Source organism: Octopus sinensis, linkage group LG10 (genome assembly GCF_006345805.1).
Source record: "Octopus sinensis linkage group LG10, ASM634580v1, whole genome shotgun sequence".
Classification (NCBI taxonomy): domain Eukaryota; kingdom Metazoa; phylum Mollusca; class Cephalopoda; order Octopoda; family Octopodidae; genus Octopus; species Octopus sinensis.
The window spans coordinates 102,101,514-102,116,827 of NC_043006.1; the positions used below are offsets into that span (position 1 = coordinate 102,101,514).

At 34.7% G+C, this 15,314-nt stretch overlaps 1 protein-coding gene across 5 annotated transcripts in view; it reads left to right on the plus strand.

Moving 5' to 3' along the window:
- Positions 1 to 15,314, plus strand: part of LOC115216731 (N-acetylated-alpha-linked acidic dipeptidase 2) — a 1,056,093-nt gene that overhangs the window by 776,696 nt on the left and 264,083 nt on the right. The gene's annotated exons all lie outside the window — the stretch shown is intronic.

The window sequence follows — 15,314 nt, forward strand, 5'->3', positions numbered from 1 at the left end:
AAAGAAATAAACTTAATTCTTTTCAATTGATTTTGAAAATAATGTTTAATGTAGTAAAATAACTTAAACGAAATTTTAATTGCAAAGTTTTAATTTAGATCTCTTATTTTTAAGATATTCGAACTGTAGAACCAAGGGCATCCTGAATCCGGTTGGTTTCTAAAGGATTAATGTATATAGGTGAATATGATGTCATAGCCCTAGCACCTAGAATTAGGTGTCAGGTAGCTCTTAGAAAACATCATATAGGGTATGCAAAGGATAGAAGATGGTGAGTGGGAAGGGTAAAGTGATAGTTAAAGAATTTCTTATACCAAAGAAATCAAAATGTCTTACTTTGACTTTCTTATATTCTGTTCACCCTACCTCCAGCACACCTTATATATCATATTTTTTTTTACAAGAACCAAGTTGATTTATGAATTGCAATATTTATATAGTATTTGGCTAAGACATTGTCAATTTTCCTTAACAATTTATGCTTCATGCTGGAAAAAAAAGAGAAAGCTGAATTCAGTTTTTACTCTGTCAATCAACAATGTTCAACTGCATCCTAAAGGAGATGAGAAAAATAGCCAAAATAAAGGCAGGTCTGATGGGAATATATACAATAGGACAAGTAAATCCATATGCCCATTCTTTAGTGAGTGTTAACACTTGACATGTAATGGTTTAACAGTTTTTGCTGTATTATCTACTGCAACAAAGCTGACCCATGTAAACATAGAAATGTAGACATTAAAACAGTGGCATTGGTGGCAGCATCATCATCATCTGCCTTTCAAAAATTAAGTTTTGCCTGCAAAGTCTTTGAAAGCATCTCAGTGCAGCCATGCAACCTGACAGAAATAGTAGCCAAATTTCTCTCAAACTACCTAAGAAAGAACAATGTTGCCTATTATAGTCATAGATACATTGTATCTGAAAGAAATATACTTGATGATCAGTCTACTTGACCAGGTCTTACCTAGTACTAAACAACAACATGTATGGCCCATGAATTATTTGCTTTTCCTCACAAGATGTAAAGTAGTATGGCTTCCTCTGAAACAAAATTCACACTTATACACATGCACACACAGGATTTTCTTTACCCTCATCCCCAGTACATTTATCTCCTGGGGAAATAGATATTGTTTAAATAGAACATTATAAAGAAAAAAGAATTTCAAAGATTTTTTCATATTTCTTTTTCTTTATGGTTTATTAATATTATCATTATTTAATCTTGAGGTTATAATTATTTCTCTTGATCCACAATAGTACAAGTCTTTGATTCTTTTATTCTTCAACACTGTGGATTAGGCAATTTTTGAGGATCAATTCTCCAAGCTCTCTGTAATTTTGGCAAATTACCTTATTAGTCTTAAACTCTCTTTGACTGCAAGTAAATCTTACATCAATTTAGTTTTACATTTTTTTTATGTCTATCATTTTCTTCAACTCTAATGTACTATTATTAACTACTTCACTATCCTTTTGAAGGTCTGACCATAGGAGTTAGGGAAGCATTAGCTTATTAAATGGTGAAATAAGCATCTCAAATCTTGTTTCAGGAATTGTATGGACATTTTTTTTTTTTTTTTACAAATCTAGATTCTGATTCTTTTTAGTTCGCTGTAGTGCACATATTGTAGTTTGAACATCAACCCTATGGCTGAAATCATTATAAATTGGTTCTGATTGAAGAAGCACCAATCAGTTTATGACTGATTTTCATTTTAAGGTTTTCTGGTACAGATTTTTTTTTTCTTTTTAACATATATTTTTTTCTTTATCAGTATAATCTCCTAAATTGGTTTCTGAATCAACACAAATCACGAAATTGATTATATAATTTATTCCAATAGAAACGTCCATCAAATAACTTTCATCATGAGTGTGTGTGTGTGTGTGTGTGTGTGTGTGTGTGTGTGTGTGCCTTTCAATTTAGGTAAATTAAACATTAAAGTACATTGAATAAAGTCAAAGATGTAGTGATTCCAAAGCAGTGATAACACTACTTTAGTACCATTAATGCTCTGCTTTCTTGATGAAGTACATTATTACACTTGCTTCGATATATCCTTGCTGAAAATTAATTTACCTTATTCATTTCAAGGATATTTATTGAGCACAAAGTATGTGCTCAATAAATCATCCATCCATAAGCAAAAAGAAAATACTTTTTGTTAATAACTTACCAGCAAATGTCTAAATTTATACGTAATAGCTAAGCTATTTGTACATAAAAATACTATACCATGTCTTTGTATTTTGCCTGGAGGTTGTCAGTAGAAGAGTGAAATGCTAGTAATGTTGGTATATAAACAAAAATATACATTGCTTTTTGTAGATCTGAGCAATGTCTCACTTGAAGGGGTATTGAGCAACATTTAAATGTGGATAAACATATACCTTTGTTACTAATATAAAGAGATAATTTACTAAATATTTCCTTTCGTTCATTCATCTCTCAGCACTCTCCACCTTTTATCTTCCAACAAGAGAAGCCTCTACATGGTCACTTACCCTGCCAGAAATTGCAGCCATCAACCTCTTCAATCTTTAAAGGGAAAAAGGACAAAAGCACAGGTATAGGTGTGGAGTAAGAAGCTTGCTTCCTAATGACATGGTTCTGGGCTCATTCCCACTGCATGGCACCTTTTTAAGTGTCTTCTACTATAACCTCAGGCTGACCAAAGACTTTTGAGTGGATTTGGTAGACAGAAAATGAAAGAAGCCTATTATGTGTATGCACACACACACACACACACACATATATAAGCCTGTTTGTCCTCTAACCACCACTTGACAACCAGTGTTGTTGTGTTTACATCCCTGTAACTTAGCAGTTTGGCAAAAAAATCAATAGAGTAAGTACCAGGTTTTAAAAATATACTGGGGTTGATTCATCTGACAAACATTTCTTCATGGTGGTACCTCAGCATCAGCACAGTCTAATGACTGAAAAAAAATAAAAGATGAAATGATAAAACTGAATAATGTATCCTAGATAACCCTAAAACTATTGAGTGGTGACAGATGGAATCATTTTTGATCACAGATCTGATCAATAAAGGTTTAGCTGGGGCTGTACAAACAAACAACCCTGTCTTTCTAACCACTTTTATTGTATCTTTTCAAATCTTTGTCTCTAACAGTATTTCTCTAAACATTTTTAGCTGTAAAACATTTTTTTTTACATTTTAATCTCAAATAACAACAAAGAAAAAAACAAAAAACTGTCAAATCCTTCTTTTCAAGGATTTGGAGTTTATAATTTTCCAAATTTTTACTTGAATTTAAGAAGAGAGATTTATCTCATAAAGTGATAAAATAAAATATATATATATCTTAAATAAACAACTTAAATTTGTTTATTTTTTAACATATTGCTTCAAGTTTTAGGTTTTAACGAGATGACTACTTCTTTTGTATGTGTATTTGAATTATTTTTTAGCGTCCTGTTTACTGCATTATATATATATATATTTATTTTTGTGTGTATATATATATTTATCTTTGTATGTGTGTGTATATGTATATATTTATTTTTGTATGTATATATATATATAGATATATATTTATCTTGGTGTGTATATATATATATATATATATATATATATAGTTATCTTTGTATGTATGTGTATATATATATAGATATATATAGTTATCTTTGTGTTTGTGTATACATGTATATATATTTATTTATTTATCTTGTAAGTGATAACTCACTTGTTGGCAAAAAAAATTTAATATCTAGGGAAACATTTAAAACTGAATCTTCAACTCATGCAATGAGTTTGAATTTCAGAATTTCTTTCTTGTACGCTATTTCATATGAAAAGCCACTCTTGCAGTAATAAATTGTTTAAAGTGGAAACAGCACTCACGTTATTTATTAAACTTGATGAGAGTATTTTGACCCAAACTTCAGTCAAAGACTTTTTTCAAGATTTTGTAGATTCCTGTTTTTGATGAAAATTAGGAAATAAGTTAGTTATTACTACATAGTCTTTCCTCCCATCACAATCGATTAGCTTCATTTGTAACGATCAATGTATTTTACTTCATGTTTCATAATTAGCTTCTGTTAGATGAAAATGCAAAAGCTCCAAGCAGAGGTATGGCTCTATGGTTCAGCAATTTGCTACCCAGCCTCATGGTTTGGGGTTCAGTTCCACAGCATTGCACCTTGGGCAAATATATTCTACTATAACCCTGGGCTGATAAAAGCTTTGTGAGTGGAATTAGTGAAGAGAAACATTTACCCATCATGTGTATATGAGTGTCATGTGACTGTGCATTTATATGTGAGTGTCATGTGAGTGTGCACATGACTTTGCATGTTTATGTGAATGTGCATGTGTGTGTGTGTGTGTGTGTGTTAGTGTGTGAGTGTATGTGAGTGCGTATGTGTTTCTTCACGTTTTTGTTGGTTGTAAACAATGGACTTGAAGTTGATGCTGTTTGTTTGCAGTCAACTGCAAAGCAAGTCCAAGCTTCTTTCACATGTTTTCATATGTTGTGAATCCTTTGTAAGTAAAAGACTCATTCACACAGAATTTGTTTCTATTCCTCTGCATAAATATGTCCAGGCTTTTTGTTGTTTGAGAGATTGGGAGATTATCATCTCACTTGGAAACAGGAAGAGTATTCAATTGTTAGAAACTGCTCCAACATACTCTCATTTGACTTGTGCAAACATGGGAAAATAGAGGTTAAAATGATGTTGTGCTATGGATAAGATGGTTTGAGATATGCAGGCCAATAGCAGACCAAATAAGACAGGTAGATAAAAACTGATGCCCGGTGGTGCCAGATTTACCATTGTGCTTAGGTGTACTTCAGCACAGATCCCCATTGACCAGTGGGTAGAGCCATCTTCCTGCCCAAAATATTTTTTACAATGAATTTCTCAAGCATGTATACCTGGTTGTCCAAATAAGGAGCCTCATAACTTAACTAGCACAGGTCCTCATTTGTCCTAAGTCCAGCACTGCTGGTGTCATGCTGAGAATGGGTTTCACAGATTTCATCTCACTGAATCACAAATTCATGATGTGCCATTCTGCTATGAATATTCAAAGAGGTCCAAAGTAGGGAAAACATTTTAAATTGGTTAGAGCTTGGGTTGAAGCTGGAGAATGGTTATGGTGTATTTAAATATTGGTAAATACTGGTACTGTGGATGTGTGTAGCTTAGTGGTTAGAGTATTCCACTCATGATCATAAGATTGTGGTTTCAATTCCTGGACCAGGTGATGCATTGTGTTCTTGAGCAAAACACTTCATTTCACGTTGCTCCAGTCCACTCAGCTGGCAAGAAGTGAGTAATCCAGGAAACCAGTCTTATGAGCATGTGACTTATGAAGGCCCGCTGTTTTTTTTTCTTTCTTTGAAATACTAATGCCAACTTACTGGACTTTATTAGAATTACAAATTCATTAAAAGTTGGGAGCCAACTTTTAATTGGATTTGGCACACCTGAGCAAGGTTATCAGTTCTAATGGTGTGTTTATTTCTTTTTTGATTATTCTCAAACATCATACATCAAAGTAAATTCAATTTCCTACAACAATATAGGATATAGTATGTACTATAATATATCTTATTCCAAAGATCAACACTTCTGAACTTGCTAATTATTAGCCTTTCCTCCTTATGTCTAACATCTTTTAACCACCCACAGTCTTGTGAAGATCATAGCACTTTCACTCCTTATATACATTCCACTACATTCTCTGTTTTCATAAACAAAGATCTCAAAATATCCTCCAAGTAAAACATCACCACCTGGACTCCATCAAAAGCACCAAAAAATAATCAATGTAGCTATTAAAGAAATATGTGTGCAATACTACTTCTGAGTAACACAGCTAAAATACTCAACTACAAATGTAGGGTCTCACAATCTCTTACAATTTTACATTGCCTACCGGCATGATTGTCTGGTAAGAAGTTTGCTTCCCGACCAATATGGTTCTGGATTCAGTCCTACTACTTGGCACCTTGGGGAAGTGTCTTCTACTATAGTCCTGGGTCAACGAAAACCTCATGAGCAGATTTGGTAGATTTGGTATATATACTTATATCTACACTGGTCAAAAGAAGTTTAAGACCAATGATGACATTTCTATTCCTTCATTAGTTTATTTTTAACAAACAATACTGTATAAAATTATTTTACTTTTTACAGTTTATGTAGAATTTTTTTCTCTTTCGAATGATATAGGTATTATATATCTTTCTATAATTTGAATAATTTTAATGTGCAATTAATTCAAATGATTAAAAATTGTTGGCAAAATAAGTTTTAGAAAGTACCAACATTATTTTGTTTAATTTGAAAATTTATGGTACAAATGATCAGCGAATAAAAATTTATTATTAGTATCTAGTTCCATAGCCATTATTTTGAATTATGGCCTTACAACAACAGGACATGGAATTCAACAAATAAGCACAAAAATCACTTGGAATGTTCTGCCATATTTCTTCAATAAAATTAAGTAATTGAGACAAATTTACTGAGTCTTTTAGCATGAATTCTTTTAGAAACATAATTTCACATATTTTCTATTTGATTCAAATCCGGGCTCTGTAGAGGCCACTTAATAACCACCATATTATTGTGCTCAAAACATGGAAAATCTTTCCCAGCCTTATGAATGGGGCAATTGTCATGCTGGAAAATAGATTATTTAAATATGCCAGCTCATTTTCAATTACTAATTGCAGATAGCCTACACTGTTCAGTCTGCCATCAACTTTAACAATTGGACCAACACCTGAGCTGCTGAATGCGGCCCACACCAGTACTCACACACACACAGACACACACATGTCCTGCTTGCACCGTTTTCTTGGCATACTTAGGATGGAATTCTTCAGCTGGATGGCATCTAACATAAGTCTTTCCATCTGATCCAAAGATGCAGAAGTGGGATTTGTCGCTCCAAAGAACTTTTGACCAGTCTTCAGCCGTCCATTCAATATGGCTTTTAGCAAACTTGATCCTCTTCCGCCAGTTCATCTCTGAAATTATCAGCTTCTTTCGAGCGATCTGGCCAAGCAGCCCAAATTCTTTCAGGCAGTTTGTGATGTAAAGCTGATGTCAGTTTCATCAGATAATTGCTTGCAAATGTCCACTGCTGTTAGCATTTGATTATCTTCAGAGAGCCTATGAATTTGCTGATCCATCTGTACTGTTTTTTTTTTCTTGGAGCGCCCATTCTTTGCCGATTTTTGTATTGGCCAGTGGCTTGGTAAAGCTTCCATGCTTGAACTCAAGCATGTTTTGCTGCATCCTAATTGCTTCCTAATGTTCATGAAGGACACATTTTGCTGACGAAGCAACATCATCTTAGATGTCGTAACTCAGTTGATACTACGAATTAATGCGTAAAAATACTCGATTATTAAACAAAACAGTGCAATACGACCAACGATATGACCACCCATTTGGTTTATTAATTTGCATAATCTACGTATGGTCTTAAGCTTATTTTGCCAACAATTTCTAATCTTTTGAACTAATTGCACATTAAAATTATTCGAATTGTAGAAAGATATATAATGCCTATATCATTATTCAAAAAAGGAAAAATATTTACATAAACTGTAAAAAGTAAAATAATTTTATACAGGTTTGTTAAAAATAAACTAATGAAGGAATAGAACTGTCATCATTGGTCTTAAACTTCTTTTGGCCAGTGTATGTGTGTTTGTTCCTCAACATCACTTCACAACCAGTACTGGTTTGTTTACATGCCTGTAACTTAGGACGTAACGTCAGCAGAAGAGACCAATAGAATAAGCACCAGGCTTAAAAATATAAAAAAATAACTACTGGGACACTTTGAAGTGATGCTACTGCATGGCTGCTGTCCAATAACTGAAACAATTAAACAAAATAAATCTGTCATTGCAGGACCATTCATTGTCGAGGTTTCATTTACCAATATGCAATAGGCACTGGTTGTTTTCTCTATCTGCTTCTTCTAGAGCTTCTACAAAAACATTAATCTTTCTCTACCTCATCTCTGCTGTGTCCAGTCACCTGGTTCTACTAAATATTTCCTCCAATTATTACTCCCAGAATTATTCTACAGACGTCAACTGTGAGCCTACTGCTTTAACCCTTTAGCATTCAGATTTTATTCTGTCAAATGCAATGCTTATTTATTCACATTATCTTGAATTAATCATGCATTATCTCACTGCTTCAAAATTTTGGTGATGTTTTTATTTTTAGAATGGCATTGTAGGGTAGATGTGAGAAGCTAGATCTAATCAGTTTGAATATAAACAGATAGACAGATGGCTGGTTTAAATGCTAAAGTGTTAGTTTCATTTCTCTGGAATTGCTACAAAAACCAAGGTTATTTTTCCTTCCTCCATTGATAAAAAAATAATTTTTTTACTTTATAGAGCACAAAATTTCTCAATTTCTTTTTCTTGAATCATGAAATTTTTTCATATTATAAAACAATTATATTTATTGTAGCAAAAGCTGTATTTAATCTAATTTAGAAGTTTTATCTCCATGATATACCAGTTTCATCAGCAATGGGTTAACCCTTTCGTTACCAACCCAACTGAAACTGGCCCTAGCTCTGAGTACAAATGTCTTGTTTTCATAAGTTTGGAATTAAATTCTTCCACTAAACCTTAGTCACAAGTTATGTTCCTAACACTAGCTGAATGATAACTAAATTATTTTACTAAATTGTTTGTTATATCTAAAGCATTTCAAAATAAATACAGTAATGAAAGGGTTAATTGCCATAGATATTAACCTTTATTATGGAGTATTTGAATTTAAGAATCTCACAAAACCTTACAAATATTTTGCTTCAGAATAATCTTTAAGTTTCTGGGCAAAACAAACATTTCTTCACATAAAATATGAAATAATCTTCATATAAGCAGATTTGATTCAATGAAGCTTACCATTTGTACTACTTCATCACTTATAATTTTTTTTAAATATACATATGTAGATAAATCTTTGGCAATGCAACAATTGTTAAAAGTTTCTCCAACAATTTACATTCCTCCAGAATGTAAGAAATTTCACAGTTTCAGTTTTAGTGTTTTAACATTTTAGTAATGGTTTCAAAGCACAAGGCCAGTGCTTTTTGAAGGGAGGAGTAAGACAGTTACATTAGCCCCGGTACTTGATTCACAGTTATCTTATCAATTCCAATAGGATGAAAGGCAAAGTCATCCTCGGTCAAATTTGAGCTCAGGACATAAAGATGGACAAAATACTGCTAAGCATTATTATTAACACTTTTAATGACATTTTTAATATTACCATTTTTAATAATAACCAAGAAACCCTTACAGATGCTAAGTGTCATAGATCCACATTTCAAAATAAAATTGCACATCTCTCTCTTTATATTTTTCATGGGTTATTTAAAACTTATCTGAATCAATAAATTGTTATTGATCATGCACTCAACAGCAGCAAATTTATATAACACAGATACCCAAAGTAGTTCTATCATTTATTGCCCTTTTATCATTAGTTTCCAATTTGAGATGTTTATATAGTTTATTTTCTTTTCACTTCTGCATTTCTCTTATATCAGCAGTTTATAGAAACAATGAAAACTGGTGGTTTATTTTCATTTCCTTATTATCCCTTACATTTTCTTAATCAACATTATTTTTGTTTGCAATATCATTTGCAATGTTCCCTTTCTTTTTCTTTTCTTTTTCAGTCATTAATTCATAGACTCCTAATATTTTTTCTTTATATTTATTACCAATAATAAAATCCGCATCAATATAACCAGCAACAATGAAAAAAATTTGATTTGATTATGAATGCTATTATTATTGTTGACAGCATAAAATACACTAATCACTTGAGGGATGCAACTAGAAAGTTGGTTACAAATGCCAAACATTTCGATGGTTCTGTGTAGATATGTTTAATGTGTGATGTTTTCTCGAAGATCATTTCCATTTCAGTAAAAAGAGAAAATATTTAATAATACTTAGTTTACACCCCTGACATATTAAGGCACATAATACTGTTTGCTCCAGTTTGTCTGAACAATACTACTAGATTCCTTACTTGTAGTTTGAAATATTAGCTGTAGGAAGAGCATCCAGCTATAAAAATGATTACTTCGGCAACAAAATGTCCTTTCCACCCATGAAACTAAAGCAAAATGAATGGGTAAAAAAGGAAAATAATAAATTTAATTATGATTTACTCACAAATAGCAATTTTTTATAGAATGCAAATGTACACTCATATGTGTATAATGAAAATCAATTTCTTTTTTTAGTTCTTTGACTATGTATCAGTTTATTTTTTATAGCACTGATATGAAAAGTTATAAAGTTTAACATCCAAAATAACTCCATTTTTATTCCATTTTCTATTATCTTCGATTTAGTTTGAAGTAAAATATATTAAACAGAGATGATATCCCTGGTGTAAAACATGTTTAGTGTCTAATGAAAGGCAGCACATTATCAATCACTTGTCTTTGAACCATGTATAGGCTATCAGCTCTTTTAAACTTTTTCCTTTCATCTTTTCTTCTTTACTTGATTATTTCATCTCCTTTCTTTCTTCCCTCCCACAAATATCACAAACGCAAGTCCGCGGTGCCTGCATCAATATCCTCTTCATCTACTCCCTGGAGATACACTTTCTGAAGCGGTTTCTCTACCTAGATATCTTTATCTTAAAAGTTTATTTTGCTTTCATTTTGTTTTTACCTTAAACTTCTTTGTTTTTGTTTTTTGTTTTTGGCTTCTTTTTTTTTACTATTATTGCTAATGTTGCATCATGATTATCTTTTATAAATTCTTAGCTTATATTCTCACTACTTATTTTCCACAAACAAATCTGGTGCATGATTAAATATCTAAGGCTGAATCCCATACATAGTGAGCGGCTGGTTGGTTTTGCTCTTAAAAAGTTGAATTTCAACCAGCCCCATACTTGATAGTATTTACTCATCTCAAAAATTTTCTCAGCTGTAAAATACAACTGAACCCACAAGGATGAGTGTGTGTGTGTGTGCTAGTCAGAAGATTAACCAATACTGTAACCCATTTCAGGGCCTCTGAGGCTGGTGAGTAGGAGGTAGAAAAATATCCTCAAACAGGAAATCTGGCCCACATTTTTGCAACAGAGTGAACTCGACTAAAGACACCTAAGGTGTAAATGGGGAGTACTAATCATCATCATCATTGTTCGACCATGGTCGAGACAATGGAATTTACCATGCTACACCAGACTTCACGGTCCATCATGGCATTACAGAGTTCCTGTTGTTGGATGCCTGTATCCCTGGAGATTACATCAGGGTAGGAGAGTGTGCGCCCTCTGGTATTGCAAGTAGATGGCTTCCAGAGGAGAAGAGTAGAAATTACCTCTTTTTCAGCTCTACCACAATGTCCAGAAAACTGGACTCTTCTACCTTTCACAAGAGATGACACAGGTGGCAGTTTCCCATATATTTGGACTTTGGTTGGATGGGAGTACTAAACTGAGTGGAAGACCACCACCCAAGTAGAGTAGGGTGAGATTTGAAACTAGAACACAAAGATCCAGCACAAGTATTACAAAGCATGCAGTGTGACATTGTAGCAGTTCCACCAATGTGCTATCTTAGACTGGTGATGGACTTGGTATGTTTTTATCAACTTTGAAAGGCTGAAATGCAATGTTGACCCCAACTGGATTAGTATTGAGTCTTTTATTCAGTGCAAAGTGTACATAACTGCACAACTATATTAAAAAAAAAAAAACAAGCAACATATTCTTTCATATTTTACTTGTTTCAATCATTAAACTGTGGCCATACTGGGGCACCACTTTGATGGGTTTAGCTGAACAAATTAACCCCAGCATTTAGTATTTTTTTAAAAGTCTGATACATATTCTATTAGTCTCTTTTTGCCAAACTGCTAAGTTATAAGATATAAACAAACCAATACCAGAACTGAGAGTGCAGAGAGCTGAAACAAACACCACAAATTATTATCAAATCTGTCAAATAGATGCACACAAACACACACATACACACACACATATACACACACACACACACACCACACACACACACACACACACACACACACACACACACAATGCATGGCTGTGTAGTAAGAAGTTTGATTTCCAACCACATGGTTCTGGAATCAGTCCCACCACCTGGCACCTTGTTTATATCTTATAACTTAGCAGTTTGGCAAAAAGAGACTAATAGAATATATATCAGACTTAAAAAAAAATACTAAATGCTGAGGTTAATTTGTTCAGCTAAACCCATCAAGGTGGTGCCCCAGTATGACCACAGTTTAATGATTGAAACCAGTAAAATATGAAAGAATATGTTGCTTGTTTTTTTTATATATTTGTGCAGTTATGAACACTTTGCACTGAATAAAAGACTCAATACTAATTATGGTATCAGCTAAATGCAATGTTATATCTAAAAAGTTCACTCATTCTCTTCACTGTTCTACTGTGATATTGAATCCTTATTGTTGGGAGAAATGGCAGAGATCTTTCTGGAATACTCTTTTACCCTTTTACTTGTTTCAGTCATTTGACTGTGGCCATGCTGGAGCACCGCCTTTAGTCGAGCAACTCGACCCCGGGACTTATTCTTTTGTAAGCCCAGTACTTATTCTATCAGTCTCTTTTGCCGAACCACTAAGTAACAGGGACATAAACACACCAGCATCGGTTGTCAAGCAATGCTAGGGAGGCAAACACTGACACACAAACACACACAGACATATATATATATATATATATATATATACGACGAGCTTCTTTCAGTTTCCGTCTACCAAATCCACTCACAAGGCTTTGGTCGGCTCGAGGTTATAGTAGAAGAAACTTGCCCAAGGTGCCACACAGTGGGACTGAACCCGGAACCATGTGGTTGATAAACAAGCTACTTACCACACAGCCACTCCTAGATTTAGGGTTCATGTTTCATATTAATCCATCATTTCACTGTTGATCTTCTATGAATGGAAAAGCTTCCTTTCATTCTGTGTAAAATATACAAACCCACTACATCACTGACTTCTCCTTCCTGCCCTCACCACTTTTGTGGTTTTGCTTACTATATCAACTGGCTACATATATTACTACTGTATAGAAGGAAATTTTCAGCTTAGCAGTGTTTTGGAAAGCCAGTATTGGTAAAACTTCAAAGAAAATAGCCAATATTAATAAATATTCTGTGTGAGTATACAGTTATATATAAGTGTGTGTGTGTGTGTATGTATGTATATTATGTACGTATGTGTGCATGTGTATGAAAGTATTGCTATGTGGTTAAGGCGCTTGCTTCCCAACCACATGATTTTAGGTTTTGGGGTTCAGTCCCACTGTGTGGCACCTTAGGCAAGTGTCTTCTACCGTAGCCCAGGCTGATGGTAATATCATTATTATATTTGTGCTGGATGCTTTCATGTTGCAGTAAGTCTACTGCAAACCAACTGTGTGATAAAACCAACTGTGTGATGCAATTACTAATTCTCATTTGTAACCAATTTACTTTATGAAATCATGAATATCACAACTTCTTACTTTCCCTCCCATTCAGCTGAAATCGGATTTCATTACAGGGATGCTGTCAGTAAGGTGAGGGTTGGCAACGATTATAGTGAAGCATTCCAAGTAGAAGTAGGGGTTCGTCAAAGATCAGTCCTCAGTATTCATTATAGCCCTCCTGGCAATAACAGAGGAATTCAAGACAGGCTGCTCCTGGGAGCTCCTCTATGCTGATGATCTTGCTCTAATAGCCGAGTCACTGCCAGAACTGGGGACGAAGTTTAGGGTGTGGAAGCAAGGTCTAGAATTGAAGGGCCTTAGGTTTAAACTAGCAAAATCCAAAGCCTTAGTAAGTAGGAAGGCCATCAAATCACAACCCTCTTCAGGTAGAAAAAGCATGGACAGCAAGTTCATATGATATACCTGATGTAACCTATGGACACATAAAAGGTGCAGCAATAACAAAGGAAGGTTAACTGGGAAAATAGTTTTTGTGTGTGGCAGATGCACTGGGGCAATAAACACTGAAGATGTACAGAAAACAAATTCCATCTCATGACAATGGGAGAAACTAGAAGTAGTTAATACCTTCTGCTACCTAGGCGACCAAGTCTGTAGTGGGGGCAGTTACTCTGAGAGTGTATTGACTAGAGTAAGAATAGCCTGGGCAAAGTTCAGGGAGCTCCCACCTCTGCTGGAAACTAAGAGCCTCTCACTCATGATGAAAGGTAGACTGTATGACACATGTGTGAACTGCCATGCTACATGGCAGTGAAACATGAGCCATGACTGCTGAGGACATGCGTAGGCTTGAAAGAAATGAAGCTAGTATGATCCGCTGAATGTGTAATGTCAGTGTGCATACACAGCAGAGTGTAAAGTGCCCTGAGAGAAAAGTTGGGCATAGGAAGCATCAAAGGTGGTATGCAAGAGTGGTGACTGCACTGGTTTGGTCATGTGTTACATATGAATGAAGACAGCTGTGTGAGGAAGTGTCACTCCCTAACTGTAGAAGGAACCTGTGGAAGAGGTAGACCCAGGAAGACATGGAATGAGGTGGAGAAGCATGACCTTTGAATATTGGGCCCCACAGAAGCAATGACAAGAAACCAGGACCTTTGGAGATATGCTGTGATTGAGAAGACTTAGCAACTAAAGTAAGATCGCAGCCACACATGTCCAGCCCTGCTAAGAATACCCCTGATGCATTGAGCGATATGATATGCTTGAGAAGACCTGTTGAGTCAAGTAAAACCAATATCATAGCCAGCGCCAGTGTTTCTGATTGGCTCCCATACCTGTGGCGCGTAAAAAGCACCAACCAAATGTGACCGATGCCAGTACCCCCTAGACTGGCTCCTGTGCCAGTGGCGTGTATAAAGCACCATCTGAACATGATAGTTACTAGGCCTGCCTGATTGGCTCCTCTGATGGTGGTATGTAAAAAGTGCTCACTACACTCTCAGAGTGGTTGGCATTAGGAAGAGCATCCAGCTGTAGAAACTTTGCCAGATCAGATTGAAGCCTGGTGCAGCCGCTGGCTCTCCAGACCTCAGTCAATCTGTCCAACCCATGCCAGCATGGAAAACAGACATTAAACAATGAGGATGATGATAAGAAAAACTTAGTGTTATTCTCATTATCACTATCTTCATTAGATGATACATCAATTTTTTCATATTTCATTTAATTTAATCTAAGTTTGTCCCGTCTCACATTTCCATTAGCTATCAATTTCCAACAGTCTATAGCACTTCTTTATTCAGTCCTCATCATCCTT